Below are 13,947 nucleotides of genomic sequence, written 5' to 3'. Positions count from 1 at the left end.
CTAGGCCACCAAATGCTGAATTAACACGAGGTCCAAAGTACCCAATTAGAAACATTATATTGAGCGTATTCTCCTCTTGGGTTCTATATAAGTATTGCTAAGCATTTTCTTTTTCCAGATAGGAGGTTGCTCCTCCCGGTTTAACCAGCAAGAGTAGTGTAATTACCTTCTTGGAAACCTACATGCTCCCTGGCCCCATCTTTACTTGAATCTCCGATAAGGTTCAGTTATCACTCTTGAGGATATCAGTTTATTTGTGTTTATGGTAGCAATTGAATGGTCTTCACCCTCTCCCCTAAATCTTGAAAACCGATCCCAGCTGAGGTGATGTCTCCGCTGCCAAGGTGGATTTTAAGATGTCTATATCAAACGGATGCCATTCAGAAGTGGCAATATTAACTCCAGCCAGATATCTGCCACTTTTGAAGCCTTAAAAGTTTGTGATTTTCTCTCTAAAAATTATATTTAAAATTAGTAATCAGCACAAAAAGTCAAGCAACACACATTCAAATCCTATATCCTAACAGAATATATCAAGTTTCTGTTCATTTCTTTTTCAAATACTTTCATATAATTCATATAATTTATAATTGATATTGCATATTCTAATTTTAAATTTACAACATACTAATTTCACAATTATCATTTTAATAGTATTATTCCACTTAATGATTTACTTTGAAAATTTTTGTTTGCATTTTCCCAAATTATGAATAATGCTACAATTAAGAATTTATGATGATAATTTTTCTTTGAGAATCTAAATCTTTAGCTATTATAAAATCATTAAAAATTAAAGAGCAACAGGGGAGTGAGAAACACAAGTTGAGCATGCACTAAAATAAATTTTCTTTGTTCATCTTCCTACTTATTCTTTAGTTTTATAGAATCTGCAAATAGACTCATTTATTTTATTCTTCGATAGCTTCCCAAACTTATTATTCTACCACACTCTTTTTAAAAAAAAATAATTACTCAGCATCACCTGGCAATCAAAAAGTTAGTACTATAACCCATAATCCAAGATAAAGTTTAGGTATCTGATTTTGCCACCCCTCTGAATTGTTCCAGTGTCCCCAAGGGAGTGGTATCCTTCACTTTGGGAAAGATATATCTTTATATTTGATTATATACATGTATATACATATATATAAAATAAATAAATATGCTTTTAATTTACCAAATGAACATTGAATAAGGAAGACCAAAGAATTGACGCACGTGAATCAAGGTTATGGTGAAGACTATTGAAAGTCACATGCTCTGCCAAAAGAACAAACAAGGCTGTCTTGCAGGAAGCACAGCTAGAACGCTGCTCAGAGGTAAGGATTGTGAGACTTCATCTCACATACTCAGGTCATGTTGTCAAGATAGACCAGTCCCTTGAAAAGAACATCATTCTTGGCAAGTGAAAGGACAACAGAAACAAAGTCGCTCAACAAAATGGATTGACACCGTAGTTGCAAGAATGGGCTAAACACGAGGACACTTGTGAGGAGAGTGCCGAACCGGCAGTGTTTCATTCTGTTGTCCAGTGGACCGCAAGGAGTGCGAGTGGTCAAGACAGCACCTAGCTGCAATAACAACCATCGTAACCTAATCACCTTTCTTTAAAAGTATTAAATACAATAATACATCCCCAGCCAGACCACGGCCATGGGGTGGGTGCCAACTCATCGCTCTTCCACTCTTACTGCCACTGAGCCCATCCCAAATTGAATTGACCCTATATAGGTCTCTTGAGGCTATACATCTTTTTTTATTATCAAATACTTTTATCACAATCCATACATTCATCCATTGTGTCAAGCACACTTGTACATATGCTGCCATCATCATTTTCAAAGCACTTTCTATTTGAGCCCTTGATATCAGCTCCTCATTTTTCACCTTCCATCATGAACCCTTGATGTTATAGATTGTTATTTTCATATCTTACATCTTCCTCTGTCGCCCTTCACCCATGTTTCTGTTGTTCAGCCCCTTGGGAGGGGTTATATGTTGTTCTTTGTGATTGATCTCCCCTTTTTGCCCAACCTTCCCCTTAACCTCCTGGTATCTCTATTCTCATTGTTGGCCCTGAGGGTTTTATCTATCCTGGATTCCCTGTGTTGTGGGCTCTTATCTGTAGCAGTGTGCACACTCTGGTCTAATCTGATTTGCAAGGTAGAATTGAGGTCATGATAGTGGGGGAAGGAAGCACCAAAGAACTAGAGGAAAGTTGTGTGTTTCCGAAGTGCTATACTGCACCCTGACTGGTTCATCAGCATGTCTAAGCAAATGGCATAAGGACTACATCTGACCTCTGGCTCCCAAGGCTGATTGCCACACAACATAGGTCAGACATGCTTCCACCCTTTTAACTCTATTCTAATAGTTTCTCTCTCTCTCTCTCTCTCTCATTTTATATATATGAAAGAGCTTTATATCAACAGATAATCTTATGTCAAAGAAAACATCCCTGACCAGTCCAACTCTAACCTATAAATCCAGTGGTAATCTACAAGTCTCTCTTCAGACACATGTAGCTTCATGCCAGATACAGAATGGTGCAGCATGATAATAGAGGCAGAGCTGCATGTATCCAAGGCTGTTGGAAACATGAAGGGATGCTGACAGTTTTCAGAGTTGGACTGCCCACATGGGGCTGCCCCTGGTGGCAGACATAGAGTCTCAGCAGGCAGGCAGGCAGGCAGGCAGGCAGGCAGGCAGGCAGGCAACGTGTGAGAGAGAACAGTTCCCAGAGACCCTCACTATTATACAAAAGGCCACACCCCCAAGGAGACATCATCAAGCTACACGTTGATTGACAGGTTTGACTCCACCCCTAGCCAGGAGTGTCAGCTGACATTCAATCATCCAACTACCACAGGTGTTAATCATCCCTCCCAGGGGACTGTACTTCTCAGCCTCACAACCACATGGCTCCTGGGTCTCTGCCTCTAGGGACCAGGATCCCTACTTGTCACTCTAACGCACAGTCCTATAGTCTCGACAATATTCCTTTTTTCTATCTCATAGTTTCCTTTCCTTGGCCTTTGATAGCCTCCATGCTACACTTTCTGGAGTCTCTGATCGCAGCCTCCACTACTCCAGACTGAGATGTCAAATGTGGTCTTCTTCCAATGATCCTAGGGTTCCTCTCTGTGCCCCAGACATGGAGGTGTGGTTTTCACTGGTCACCAGACTACACCTCCAAGAAAACAAAGTGTGTGACTTGGTCCACATTCTGCTCGGCCTTAATCCCATCCTCATCCTGCCATTACCAAAGCAGAGAGCTTCCTCCTGGAATTAGTAAAAGGGCCATATAGATTATATCCAATAAGGTTATTAAGAAAGAATAACATTCATGAAGATTTATACATCTAAAATATGTTTGAAATATAGCAATACATGCTATTTTAAAATGAAGAAAGTGAAATAAACCACCGTAACAGAAAGAACAAGACTGGAAAATATATGATTAAGATAAGTGATAATCTTATTCTAATATTTATAGAACCATGTACCTAGAAGCACTGAATACAAATCGCTTTTAAACAATTACACAGACAGTAAAAAAACATTTGCCATGTGTTAAATCTTAAAAATAATCTCTTAAAATATTCAAATGGCTACTTTTACTGGATATTTTCTCATAAACACAATGCAGCCACAATCATATTTCACCATAAAAGAACTCTATTCTAAATAATTATTGAACTAAAATAAAATGAAAATTCACATTATTATGTAGCAATGACTAAATACAATTAGTTGAAAATATATAAATTTAAATAGCTGAAAATTAGTAATGTTAGCATGTGATTCAGGACAAAGTAAAACAAAGTAGAAGAAAATGTGAAACGTAAAAAAGATAAGAGAAATTGATAATAAATAGAAATATTATTGAATAAAATTCAATCTAATTTTTAGGTGAAGTGAAATTGCTGAGCATGGCTATTCTATTGATAGTGCTGTGACCCCCCACCCAGTGACTAAGTAGCTGAGGCAACAGAGACCACAGCACAGAGTCCAAAAGACACAGCAGCAGTTCCAACATCATGTGAAGAGCAGCGGAGTCCCAGTGACTTGGCGGGAGCATACAAATAAGGCGTAAAGAACTCTGACTCATCTTTAATCGGTTCTGAATCTGTTATAAGAGCAAGCCAGCTCAAAAGCTGGTACATGTGCCAAGATCATGAGGCAGAGTGGTGACCTTCCCAGCCTTTGGAAGCAGTAAAGCTGAATGTCTTCAGTAAAGAGACTGCATTGCAGAGTGGGTACCATTACCGAGGATAACGGAGCTTAGTAACACTTGCCCAAGCAGGGAGGCCAAGTGACGATGTAGCTTCCAAGCTGAAAACCAGAGCTATGTCTGCTGACGTGACTGAGAAAAGGTGCTGTTTACAAAATAACTGTATCCCTAATGTTTTCTTTCCCTCACTTGATATTAACCTCATAACCATGATTATTATCGGACAATCCTTTGTGGCCAATGCAGTGAGTTACTGAATCCAGGGAGACGTAACGTGCCATGAGTGGGAGATTGGACAAAGGGGCAGCTTGTCTAACATCTGCCTCATAGGAAGCATTCTTAGGCAGAGGAGGAGTGGCATGCTACTTCTCCCTTATGTAAATAGACATGGCAGGCGCGCCTTCATGCGATTATGAGAGTGCATTTTGTATATCTTAGTTAACCAAAGCGTGTACATTGCCAAAGATTGGGGTTCCTAGACAACAAAACTTAATGGGGGCACATAGCCTCATCTGTCCTCTGTGGAGCAGCTGGGGATTTGTTCTGTGGCTGGTCTTGCAAGTAGCAGCGTACGACTTCTTGGATAACTCAGTTTGGCTCTCATAAACAATGGTCTTATTTGTATCATTATTTTTTTTTAAGAACAGCTCCATTTTTATTCTTATATAACAAATTGGCACTTTAATATCCCTAAAATCCTTTAGAGACGGGTTTCATAATTTTAACTCATACGCACACCTCAAAATCAAATGTTTCCATAAATTATGTGAAACACATATGCATTTCACATCATTCAACACATTTATTCATCTACTGTGAGATGATCAAATTAAAAAGTGGACCGTGTTTGAAATGCAGTCAAGCAGATTACATTTCCCTTTTCTTTTTAGGCGAGGGCTCCAAAGTGGGGGGAAGCGCTGCCTCCTCGCGGTGTTTTCGTTTCTTTGTCTTCTTGTGGTCGCTTTGGTAGCCGCTGGAGTCACTGCCTGGGAAAACAGGGTCTGGGTCCCGATCTTCACAGCGCTTCCCCTTCTTCCTCTTCTCCTGGGGCTCCTCCCCACCGAGGCCATGGGCACTGCCATCAGCCTGCAGCCCACTTTCCCGCTGTACCAAGACGGCCACCAGCTCTGTCGTACCCTCGTCCACTCTGCAAGTCTCTTTTTCTTCTTTTTCTTTGGAGGATTTCCAATAGTTTCTTCAGCGGTGGTTTCCGTTGCTTCTTCAGAAACGTGAGAACACTTGGCTTGCAAACTGGCCGTGTTTAGTTTTCCTCGAATGCAAAAGACTTCAGCAGCAGCATCAGTCTAAGGAAAACACTTCAAATTCAAATTCATCTCCCATGTTTATTTCCAGGGTTTGCCACTGCTCAGGTGGCATCTGCTCCGGCTTAGGGATAGAGGCGTTGAAACAGCCATGTACTAAACAGCGGATGTGGCTGGAAGACACTTTATTAACTGTGCCCACAAGTTTTTGTCCTGGTTCTGGGCAGAAAATAACAAAATCTGCTTCAATGTTAAGATGAATGTGTCCTTGATCATCATAAATATCTCCCAGCTCACCCACTACTTTGCTGTTGTCATATGCAATAAGGACACCTAAAAGACAGCAGCTCTAGGCAAGGCACGATGCCAGCCAGCGCTACCACTGGCTCTTCGGGGGCAGCCTTGGGCAGCCGCACTGCTGATCAGCCAGCCAGCGAGCAGCTGGGCAGCTGGTCCTATTTGTATCATTCTGGATTGATGTTTTTAGAGAAAGTTACCTCAGGTTTAGGTTGAAAAGCCAGCATCTGTAATTTTTACATGCATCTAAAATAATTCCTTTTTTGTTTTTGTCTCCACCATACCCTAATTTGAATATTACACTAATTCAATCTGAGAGAAACAGTGAAATAGGACTCCTGTCTCCACTTTATCTCTCATTTGAATGTTACATGAATAGAAGTAAATGAGATGCATGGTATCTTGCTTTGTCTCTCTACTTGCCAGTCAGGACCCCACATTGGGGACATAGCTTTGATGAAAACCCGGCTTTCAACTCCAGCCAGGTCACCAGAGTGTTGTCTAGAATAGTTTAAGAAACTATGAAGAATATTTATATTTTGATTTTTCCCTAGATCTTTCAGTGAGTTACTTTTGTAATCAAACTTATTTTTAATAGTCAACAGTCCTATAACCCTTGTGTCAGAGATTTATGGCATTTCAGGTGATGCAGTTTATCTTCTTGAAGGCAAAGAAGAAACATAGGGAATGATGTCTGAGTCTTGGAGGAGGGCGTCATACACTGATGAACTATTTCTCATTCACGAATGGCTAGAAAGAGAGCAAGATGTTTTCTCCCTAGGAATGTTATGTCTTTTCGTGGGCACCATTAAAGTTCTTTGCTATGTCAGTGGTCGGGGAAACTAGAAATGGGCTGGAATCTGCTACAATACGTAGGGTAGTAATGCAAGGAAAAACACTACTATGTTAAGCACATATAGCTCTAGCTTTAGGTTATGGAGATAATGACAGTGAGACAGGGTGTCTGAATTGAAATTATTTTCAAAAAATGCTTGGTCGATCCATGTGAGACCAAATTTGCCTTCTAAGAAAGCCTTCCCACACAGAATGAAAATAGCAATTCAGAGATATTCCTGGGCAAATTATGCTGAATAGTGTTCAGTTGTCTTGCGTTGCACATAAAAACACCAACTAGCCTTTATATCCTGCCATAGAATTGTCCCGTCGTCCACTTTAGCTTACCTTTGTATTCTTTACATGATGTTATTTTCTTGATGCAGATATGTAATTACTTTTCAGGCGCTGGAACACCAGACCTGTTTTCTTATTTCTATTGAGTTAGTGTTCATTTTGGCAGTTACTATAATTGCATATTACTGAATTCAGGAACATTGGCCAGAAAAATAAAATGGGAACTGGCGCACTGCTATTTCAATGCACATACCAGTTTCGTTATAAATGATTTTACAAATGTGGCACTTCTTTCTCTCCAAAGGTTTCCAAAACACTACAAAAGGAACTGCACAAAAGCATTCTTTTAGCTCAAAGCAAAACAAGTCAAAGAAAAATAAACTATGAAGGGAACAAAGCATTCTCTATGATAATATTTTCAAAAAGTTTCTCCTAAATATTGCATAATCATTCAAAAGCATTCATTTTGAAACTTTAATATTAGGCATAGTTTTTGAAAATGCTATTTTTAAGAACTGGATGCTATTAAGGCGTAGGAGTTCTTCTGCTGCTAAACTGATGTGATGACATGACAAAACACTTAAAAATATTCTAGCTATAACTGTCTTTTAAAGTACATTCATTTCAAAAACACGAATTTTTCTAAGAGAAGAATGCATCTTCCTCTCAAAAGTTGGAAAATTTAAAAGAGAAAACATAAAGGTCAGTGACTGATAGATATGAATCAAGAACACAAAAAATATTATCTTCTAGTAGTCATAAATAATAATTTGGATTTGAATACTAGCACCGACTTGATTTTTATTATTAAAGGAATAAGAAGACTTAATTTATTAGAAAATATTTTTTGCCATATACTCTCTTTTTCTAAAGGTGATGCAACAGAATTCTCAAACTATAGAATGATAGCATTGATACCGCCAATGAGCAAAATGAAGTTGAAGATCTTCCAACAATGGTTGCATTGGTCAGGAGCTGCTAGCACTTCTCAAAGGATTCAGAAGAGGACAGGAAACAAGGGATTTCATGGCTGATGTCAGATGGATCTTGGCTCAAAGCAGATAAGACCAGATGGATGTTCACTTGCCTTTCTTGTGAACCATAATAAACTGTGGATAACCTTGAGAAGAATGGAACTCCAGAACACTTCATTGTGCTCATGAGGAACTTGTACACGAATCAAGTTCAAGCACATGGATCAACCATTCCTGAGGCAGTTGCATGAACAGAACAAGGGGATACTGCATGGTTTAAAGTCAGGAGAGGGGTGCACCAGGGCTGTATACTTTCACCATGCTTGTTCAATCTATATGCTGAGTAAATTATCAGAGAAGATGCATTACATAAAGAAGAGTCCTGCATCAGGATTGGAGGATGGCTTATTAAGAACTACACTATGCAGATGACATAACTTTGCTTGCTGAAATCACTTGATGAAAATGAAGGGTTGAAAGCACTTGAAGCACTTCTTGAAGATCAAGGGTTGCAACCTTCAACTGGTATGAATTACAAACCAGTGTGAGGAAGACCTAAATTCTCACAGGTGGACCAATGGATAACATTAGGATGGACAAAATGTCAAAATTGTCATGGGTTTAGTCTTGCTTGGATCCACAATCAGAAGTAGACCACCTATGTTATCATGAAAGGTTTGTTTTTTAATCTGGAAACTCTATGGAAACCTTTTCAACAGGGAGTTTCCAGATTAAAAAACAAACCTTTCATGATAACATAGGTTGTCTTCTTCTGAATGTTTCGCCACTGGACACATTATGAATAGCAGCAAAAGTTTGTTATATAGTTTCAGAAAATGAGATTGAATATGTCTAAGAGTGGTATTTTCAAAATAGAATCTACAGCTTTCGGGACCTTTGCTTCCTGATGGGGCATGCCTGACAATAAGAAGAAACAGTTGCAAGCATCCATTAATGATTGTAATGAGAATGTCCTAAGCATGAATCTGGGGAAACTGGAAGTTGTCAAAATTACATGGGAAGCATAATGATCACTATCCTAGGTCCTGGTGAAATGAGATGAACTGGTAGCTAAAACAAATAAGAGAGATGAAGTAAAAGAGTTGAATAGAAAGTTGCCAAAGGCAAGTTGAGATATGAAAGAGAGCATTCAAGTGAAACATTAGAGTTAATAGGGAATGCGGCTTAGTTGGGAGGAAGGTGAGATTCCGGTATTAAGAACTGTATAGTTAAGGACCAGTCCTTGGAAAAGTACATCATGCTTAGTAAACTATAGGGTCAGTGAAAAAGAGCAAGATCCTGGATGAGATGGATTGACACATGCTGCAACAATGGGCGCAAGTACGGCGACAAGAGAATAGAACAGGACCAGGAAGTATTTTGTTCTGCAGTACACAGGGTCTCTTCTCTTCTCTCTCTTCTCTTCTCTTCTCTCTCTTCTCTTCTCTCTCTTCTCTTCTCTTCTCTCTCTTCTCTTCTCTTCTCTTCTCTTCTCTTCTCTCTCTTCTCTTCTCTTCTCTTCTCTTCTCTTCTCTTCTCTTCCCTTCCCTTCCTTTCTCTTCTCCCTTCTTCTTCTTCTTCTTCTTCTTCTTCTTCTTCTTCTTCTTCTTCTTCTTCTTCTTCTTTCTCTCTCTCTCTCTCTCTCTCTCTCTCTCTCTCTCTCTTTCTCTCTCTCCTCTCACACACATGCACTGCACTGCTAGAAATTTAATATTATCAAAAACTTTGTATTTATCTAAAAATATAGGCTAATATAAAATTCCAAAATTAATTCAGATGTTCCCTTGAACCTTTCTCCCAACTTCTCTTAATGGTAGCAGTCTCCTTAATTATAGTGCAACATCCAAATAAAATCAGCTGTACAATATCAGTACAAGGATATTGGTGCTGATACAATAATTTATAATTAGAATACAGGTTTTCTTCAAATTTCACCAGGTTTTGCATGTACTCATTTGCATATTTTTTGTATAGTTTTATCAAATTGCATCTGGAATATAGGGTGGCATAACTATTACCACTAAAAATATATAGAACTATTCCTTCGCGAACAATGGATGCACTTGGGTGGTTTTGCTAAATCTTGTTATATGTCAAGTAGACACATTGGTTGATGTCCACTTGCTAATACAGTAAAACACATGAGAGCAGGAACTCTGTGGGACAGCTTTGATATTCCAGGCCTTGCATGGTTTGTATCTTCGATATAGTGCAGTTGTATCATTTTTCTATGATTCATTATTTGTGGGAAATATTTATGTTTTTCTTTCTCTGATAGGTTTCTGTCTTACACAGATTCCAGTTTTTGCGGATTTTATTTTGCATGCAATTGAAATACAACGTCGTTCATTACCAAGGAGGAGTCAGGACGTTTTGTCCCTCAGTGCGTAACTCAGTGTTTGGCATGAAGAAACTTTTCAATAATAAAAGACGTACCTGATTTGCTCTTTTGTTGTTGTTGTTCCCCTCACAGCTTACGGGTGTTCTTTGGAGTGGAGAGAGGAGGGGGGAGTGCTGGGGGAGGCAAGCTCCAGTACTCCCTCTGGTCTAGCTGCCACACCCCTGTTATGTGCAGTGAACGTGCACTTGCCTCCTCTGATTAGAATCTTTGTAAGGCCAGAGTCACCTCTGAGTCTTCAAAATATACCCAGGAGTAACCAGAACGCCTTGAAATGGTTTTAACTTGACTGTTTTAAAAACACTATTGAGCTTTCATCGCCTTGTCAGTGACGTGGGAAGCAAAGAGCCCCGTGAAGGGCTCTGGTTTTCAAGCGCTCACAGGGTTTGAAAGAAGTAGCCTGAAAACACCCGGCTTGCCAGTCACCACAGCCGTGCAAACATCAGGTTGCCACTATTTGAATTTGTAGATTTTTAGGGATTTCAGTAGTCCTAAAAACCAGTTAGGATTCTAATTTTACAGATGGAAGTGACACCTAAAGAGAGGTTCGGGTTTGTGTAGCCGCCAGGACAGCCAGGGTAGCAATAGCGCTCAAAATATGTTGCCCTCAGTGCATTCAGGGTGTTAGAGAAATTTGAGTACCACAACCTGTTTCCAATGCAATAGACTCTCCCATTAGCAGACACTGCAAAATAAAATCACGAACTGCATATGCACTGGAAATATAGTGTATTTTTAATATAATGTAGTTTATAATATAATAAAAGTAAAATAAAATACAAATAAAAATGCCACTAACATAAACAGCAAATGAGTGTTTGTTGAGACTGATGTGTACAGAGTCCACATGTAGCTTGACCGAGTGATGTGAAAGAACATACTACATCCACACACCTTTTCCAATTTTAAACCACATTGTTTTTACATGTAACAATGAGGACTTGACGCTTGGATTCCTTTTGAGGATCCTGAAATTCTAATCTAGGAGGCCTGCCATTAGGTTGAAACTCAGGTAATTATTGACTTTGAGATTGTGGCCAGTTCCTGGAATACGCCTTTCATCAGTCAAGTGGAGATAAGCGCCATGTCGGGTCAGGTTGGGCCCCATCACGATGAAGGAGCGCAGCTCGACCTCCAGTGCTGTCCCAGAGGCATGGTCATTGCACTGTCATCTTAAACACTATCCAACTCAACCCCTGATTGAATCTGGAAACACCATCTTTCATCCGAGTCCACATTTATATTTTTTCAATGATATATTTCTCTTCTATCGACATTCAAATGACAGTCTTCCGATAGAGAAAGGCATTTCTAACTAAATGAAACTTAAACTCCACATTTTAAACAGTGCATCACATGTCCCCTAGGCCTCCCAGTCCTTGCCGCCTAAACACACATGCATGCTGTGCCTTACAGTAAACCGTGGGCTCATCTTTCTGTCAGACTGATTATTTTCCAAAAAATAGTGTAGGTTTAATATAGGTTATGCTAAGGTGCAATCCTCTCTGAAAGAGGTAGTCTTTTACCTTTTTCAATAAGCTACTCGAGTTGTCTTCAGTTTCCACAAGCCAGGTTGTGTTGTCTGCATTTTCTCCAATTTTAACCCCCAAAGTATCCCTTTATTCTGTCTGAATGACAGTCTCTTGATTCTTGGGGAGGTTTTGAATGAGCACAACTAATTGTCTGAAGCTCCCTTTCTTTGCAATATTATCCACAATTATGAACTACGCAGCTGAGTGCCTTCAGTAGCTGATAACATACAGATAAATGGGCATATTTCTGTGTTTCTGGTTTGGGCCAATATCTACCTGACATTGGCAATGCTATCACTTGTTTCATGTCCTCTTTTTAAAGTTGGTTTGAATTTCTGGCAGCTCCTGTCAATATACAGTAAATTATCTACAGCAAAAATTTGCTTGTGAGTGTTTTTTAACTGTTAGAGATAATATATATATAAAATTAGGTGGCCGTTTACATTTCAGATCATGAACTTTGTGCTCAACAGTTTAAACTACTAATCAAACTCTACTAGTTTACCCTTCTCCACTCCTTGACTTCTTTTCTCCCACATGTGGACCACTTTCACTTCACTCAAGGGAACACCATCAACCACCTAGTTTATTGTTTCATCTTCCCTCCCTCACCCTCCTTGCTTTGGAAGACTCTAAAACCTGCTCCATTTGGCATGAAAGTCTTTGTCTTGGCTCCTCGCTCCCTCCCTTATAACACTGGTTTCATATAATATTTGTTCTTCTGTGCTTGGCTAATTTCACACAGCATAATGCTTATCTAGCTTGCATGTGACATTAATTATATTGTTTGCTGGTTTCTTTATTCTGTTTCATTGCCTGCTTTTGGAATGGGAGTAAATATGTCTGGCTCTCTTCATTAGGCGGCCACATTTATATGCTATCAAGTTAGTTCTGACCCATAGCGAACCTATAACAGAGTGAAACACCTCATGGCCCTGTGTCATCTTCACAATGGTTCCCAGGCCTGAGCCCATTGTTGCAGCCAGGCCGGCAATCCATCTCATTGAGGACTTTTCTCATTTTTGCTGCTTCTCCGCTTTACCAAGCAGCGACTGGCCTCTCCTGATAATATGTCTTAAGTATATAAGATAAAGTCTTGCTATCTTGCCTCTAAGGAACTCTCTGGCCATACTTCTTCCAACACAGATTGGTTTGTCAAGTCCATGGGAATTTTAATATTTTTCTCCAGAATCATGTGGTCTTCCTTCTTCAATGTCCAACTTTTGCAGCATACAAGGCAATGGAAAATCCCATGGCTTGTGTGAGTCATACCTTAGACCTCAAAGCAAGATTCTTGTTTTTCAATACTCCAAAGAGGCCTTGTGTAGTAGATTTACCTAATGCAATGCGCCTTTTGATCTCTTGACAGTTGACACATAGTTGTCTACCAAAATTCTTGACATAGACAATGAAGGGCTTTCAGTGCTGTATGTATGTATGTTTGTATGTATTTATTTATAAATCATTTTATTGGGGGCTCATACAATTCTTATCAGAGTCCATACACACATTCATTGTGTCAAGCACATATGTACATTTGTTGCCATCATCATTCTCAAAACATTTGCCTTCTACTTGAGCCCTTAATATTGGCTGCTCATTTTCAGCCTCCCTCCCCACTCCCCCCACCTCATGAACCCTTCATAATTCATAATTATTTTTGTCATATGTTACACTGACATCTCCCCCAGCCTTCTTCTCTGCTATCCAACCCCCAGGGAGGAGGCTATACGTAGACTCTTGTAATCGGTTCTCACTTTCTACCCGACATTCTTCCACCCTCCAGGCATCTCACCACTGGTCCTGACAGAGTAATCTGTCCCGATTTCCCTGTGTTTCCCATTGCTATCTGTACCAGTGTATATCCTCTGGTCTAGCCAGATTTGTAAGACAGAGTTGGGATCATGATAGTGGGGGTGAGGAAGCATTTAAGAACTAGAGGAAAGTTATATGTTTCATCGTTGCTACCCTGCACTCTGATTGGCTCATCTCCTCCCCACAACCCTTCAATAAAACAGTGTCTGGTTGGCTACTGATGGGCTTTGACTTTCCACTCTTCACGCTCCCACATTTACAATGATATGATTGTTTGTTCTTTGATGCTTGATACCTGATC

General features: G+C 39.7%; 1 pseudogene; it reads right to left on the bottom strand.

Annotated features, from left to right (window-relative positions):
* Positions 1-5,104: 5,104 nt before the first annotated feature.
* LOC142439409 (DNA-directed RNA polymerase I subunit RPA43 pseudogene) lies at positions 5,105-11,407 on the bottom strand (annotated as a pseudogene).
* Positions 11,408-13,947: the final 2,540 nt, after the last annotated feature.

Source organism: Tenrec ecaudatus, chromosome 1 (genome assembly GCF_050624435.1).
Source record: "Tenrec ecaudatus isolate mTenEca1 chromosome 1, mTenEca1.hap1, whole genome shotgun sequence".
NCBI lineage: Eukaryota > Metazoa > Chordata > Mammalia > Afrosoricida > Tenrecidae > Tenrec > Tenrec ecaudatus.
The sequence above is the reverse complement of the archived record's forward strand: the minus strand, read 5'-3'. Positions and strand labels throughout refer to the sequence as shown.